Here is a 4887-nt window from a genome sequence, read left to right on the forward strand (position 1 = left end):
CATGTGTTTTGCTCTTTTCTAGCACTTTATGCCCCAGACTTGCAGGGTTTTCATTTGGTCTAATAACCAGTGCTTTTTTAAAAAAAAAAAATACTTAACATTTCCTCTCATTTTCCTACTCATATTGAAATACTGCCCCTCAGTGAGGCCAAACTTAGAATCACAAAATGTTTAGGGGTATGCGTACCTCCAGGAAAAAGCACTGCTTATAACCCAATCTTAACTATGAGTGTGCCAGAAAACGTTTGCGTTAATTGGAGCACTCCAATTCCTGTGCCAATATAAGTTACTGCTGCAGTGCTGCAGGGACAGATATTTACGATCAGAGTTGTTGTTTAGTCGTTTAGTTGTGTCCGACTCTTTGTGACCCCATGGACCAGAGCACGCCAGGCCCTCCTGTCTTCCACTGCGTCCCGCAGCTTGGTCAAACTCATGCTGGTAGCTTCGAGAACACTGTCCAACCATCTCATCCTCTGTCCTCCCCTTCTCCTTGTGCCCTCCATCTTTCCCAACATCAGTGGTCTTTTCCAGGGAGTCTTCTCTTCTCATGAGGTGGCCAAAGTATTGGAGCCTCAGCTTCTCGATCAGGTCTGATTTCCTTAAGAATGGATACGTTTGATCTTGCAGTCCATGGGACTCTCAAGAGTCTCCTCCAGCACCATAATTCAAAAGCATCAATTCTTCGGATCGGAGTACAGACAGCCATGTCTATCCATGGAATATGGCAGGATTCTCAAACTGGCCTCTGGGGGGCATTAAAGCACTGGTCTATGTGTGCACACCTCAAGCAGGGTAGGGTGGAAATGGCAGCTGGCTGCCCCCTCACAGCAACAGGATTTTAGCTGTGTGAGTGTGGCAATCTAAGAACAAAACTTTGTTGGATCAAACCCAAGGCTATAGCCTAGCATTGTTTTGCCCAGCAGACAATGAGCTTGACATGATAGCCATAGCCCTCTCCTGCTGCTGGTATTCAGAGACATACTGCCTTGATTATATTCTAGTGTTAGCCACTGAATATCTTGTTCTCCATCCATTTGTCTAATCTCATTTTAAAGCCATCTTAAATTGTTGGCCATCTCCACCACAGTCTGTAGAAGTGAATTGTTGTTGTTTAGTCATTTAGTCGTGTCCGACTCTTCGTGACCCCATGTACCAGAGCACACCAGACACTCCTGTCTTCCACTGCCTCCCGCACTTGGTCAAACTCATGTTTGTAGCTTCGAGAACACTGTCCAGCCATCTCGTCCTCTGTCGTCCCCTTCTCCTTGTGCCCTCCATCTTTCCCAACATCAGGGTCTTTTCCAGGGAGTCTTCTCTTCTCATGAGGTGGCCAAAATATTGGAGTCTCAACTTCAGGATCTGTCCTTCCAGTGAGCACTCAGGGCTGATTTCCTTAAGAATGGATAGGTTTGATCTTCTTGCAGTCCGTGGGACTCTGAAGAGTCTCCTCCAGCACCATAATTCAAAAGCATCAATTCTTTGGCAATCAGCCTTCTTTATGGTCCAGCTCTCATTTCCATACATCACTACTGGGAAAACCATAGCTTTAACTATACAGACCTTTCTTGGCAAGGTGATGTCTCTGCTTTTTAAGATGCTGTCTAGGTTTGTAGAAGTGAATACCACAGATTAACTCTGTGCTGTAGGAAGTTCTTCCTTTTGTGTGTCCTGAATCTATCCCCATTCAGCTTCACTGGATAACCCTGGATTCTGGTTATTATCAGGGAGAGCACAAAAATTATTTCTATATTTTCTCCACACCATGCATTAATTTTATACAACTGTGTCATGTCTGTCCATACATTTCTAAACTAAGCAGCTCTGGACATTGTAATAAGAGAGTTGCTGATCATAAGAGAGTTGCTGATCATTTTGGCTGCCCTGTTCTAGTTCTACATTCTTTCTTTCTAAAAATATATATTAAGTTTTCAAATTTACAGTTCTCAAAGAAAACACCATTGCCATATGTAACACAGGAACAGGGTTGGGGTGGGGATAAAAGGAGGAAAGGGAGCAGAAGAGAAAAAATGGAAAGGGGGAGGGGTCAACAGGACAACATTCATTCACACAAAAAAGAAAATACAGAAAATCTGACAAATATGGCTGTTGTTAAGGGATGGGATGGGATAAAAGGAGATGTTTACAGTTATGAATTTAAGAAATTATTTCTACATTATTCTGAGCTAAGACCCAAACTGTACATAGTGTCAAATACGTCTACTGGATCACTCCTATCCATATGAACCCACTCAAAATAATTCTAAAGGTTTACTGAGACTGGCTGGACTTACCGTTGCGGAAGTCTTGCTGATTCTTCTTCAGCAAGGCACGTTCTCCTAAATGCTTGATAATTTTTTTCTTTCATATCTTCCAGTAATTTAGACATTAAGTTACTGGGTATGTAATGTTTTACACACACACACACACACACACCACCCTCCAGATCCACTGTAAAACTGGTGTTACTTTGGCAGCTGTCCAGTCCTCTAGTACATTAGGCCAAATGACACATTTCTGTTAGAAGATTACCAATTCACATATGCTTTAAAAACACTTGGGTGGATACCAGCGATGTGTTAATTTTTAATTGACCAGTAATTCATTTATGTAACTTTATTGCCAACGCTATTTGTGTCAGCTCTTCAGACCTACTTCCTGAAGAAGTCAGATCAGGCTATCTACCTCAGGCATAGGCAAACTCGGCCCTCCAGATGTTTTGGGACTACAATTCCCATCATCCCTGACCACTGGTCCTATTAGCTAGGGATCATGGGAGTTGTAGTCCCAAAAACATAGGGAGGGCCGAGTTTGCCTATACCTGATCTACCTCAATTCTTCCATGACTCAAGAGTTGGAGTGGGACTATTAGATCATCTAATACAACTGCCTACTCAATCCAATCTCTCTCAGTAACATGCCAGTCACTCCTCCTCCTTCTAGAAAGCCAAGAGGCTTTGTGTTACCTCTTTCAATAAGAAACCAGTCTCTGTCCTTTCTCCTTGCCCTTTAATTGGGGTGAAGAGTTAGAGGATGGTGTCAATAAGGAAGAGCTTTCTGGGACATAACCAACAGCAATTACCCTGTTGAGCAAAATGAGTTTTCCTGTTTCAGTCTCCTATGCAAAACCCACATTGAGGGAAAAGAGGGACAGTAGGTTATTCACTAGTAACTGTGATATCACAGGAGACATGCTAAACATAGTGCTTCTAGCCTGTTAAGTATGCCTGGGTTAAGTATTATATTTAGCCAAATCCCCTGTGAGCTGGTTCCAAGCTACTTCAACATGAAGTTTCAGTGAGGAGTTAACATATGAAGAACATTTGCCAATGGTACTGAAATATCATGCTCTTTTAAATCATGTAACATCCTGTTTTCCAAAGGCATTTCCCACTGAATGACATGCAGCCATTTATTATATCCGGGTTATATAGTATTTCCTAGTTCCTTACTATATAAGTTGGCAACCAAAAGTTGATGGATCTTGCATATGTAGCTGTATAGAAAGATGTGAATATTCAGTTTCAGACTTCATAGAATCATAGAACTGTAGAGCGGGAAGGGACCTCAAGGGTTATTTAGTCCAATTCCCTGCAATGCAGGAATCTCAACTGAAGCATACATGAAGGATGACCACCCAACCTCTGCTTAAAAGCCTCCAATGGAGAATCCACCACCTTCCAAGGCAGTCCTGTAACTTGTCTGTTGGCTTGCATTACATTGGCCTCCCAAAGCACCATGTTACCTGCTGGAATATTTGGTGATGCAGTGACCATTCAAACTCTTCTAAGTTTTATCTGCTCTGTCTATTGGCAACCACTTGGTCCCCCTTGTAAGATGTTTCCCTTTGACTGATGTCCTTTTTGGACAAAAGATTCAAAGCAAATTCCAAAACCGATGGGATTATTTCAGGCCAATCTAGATGGGAACAAAGGAAGTTGCCTTATACGAAGGCTGGACCAAATATCCCACTCATCTTTCATAGGACCCTTCATTGCCTGGTGAAAGTTAGATGGTATCAGTGATTGGGGAGTGGGCCAGGCAAAAAACAAAACAAAACAAAACTTAAGGCAGGGCTGAGCTTACGTTAAATATGAGGTGGCCTATTTATTTTTAAGAAACAAAAAGCAAAGTTTCACCGTTGCTTCAAGCAGTGGCTTAGCAGCCTGGCATTTTGGTTGGGAGTTTATGCCCCAGGGAAATGATACCACATCATGATATAGCATCTTCCCAGGATCATTCTTTTGGGGTGTGGGGAGAGAAATGGCAGCTCTCATTAGGACCTCAGGCAATGAAGGATCTTCCTCACCACCCACTTTTTCACTGGAAATGCCAGGGCTATCCACCTATGGTTTCTTTCTAAGTAAAAAAGAATCCCCGAGAGTCTGTAGTTGTGGAAGAATGACATGGAAACAGTGTGTGCAGTGCTGTTTAATCCTTTCCTTTCTTCCCTTCCCCAGTTGCTTTCCTATACTCAAACTCACAGCTTTTAATTTCTATTTTTTTAAAAGAAGCAGCTGCAACAGCCAGCTGCTGGGGAAGAGGCATGCAATTGGGTGTCACATCTAATTTGGCCTTGAGAAGCATGAAGAACAGTAGCACAAGTTCTCGTTTCTTCTGTGTTATGTAGCCACGCATTGGCACTCTTAAGCGGATGTCTAGCCCACAGTTCCTTCATGACAGTTAATTTTGCCCATCCAGCTGCCCTAACTGGTTTCATAGCTACTGCAGTCCAGGTGGAATCCAACTGGACATCCCTCCATCCCCTTGTTCCACCAAGTGGCAGTACCTGCCTCTGAGATAAAAGCACAACATTTCTAGTTTTCTTTTTTAATTGAATCACATCTTGCAGACTTGGGCTTGAAATCAACAACGACAGTGACATATGCA

This window comes from Podarcis melisellensis, assembly GCF_964234715.1.
Source record: "Podarcis melisellensis genome assembly, chromosome: 6".
Taxonomy (NCBI): domain Eukaryota; kingdom Metazoa; phylum Chordata; class Lepidosauria; order Squamata; family Lacertidae; genus Podarcis; species Podarcis melisellensis.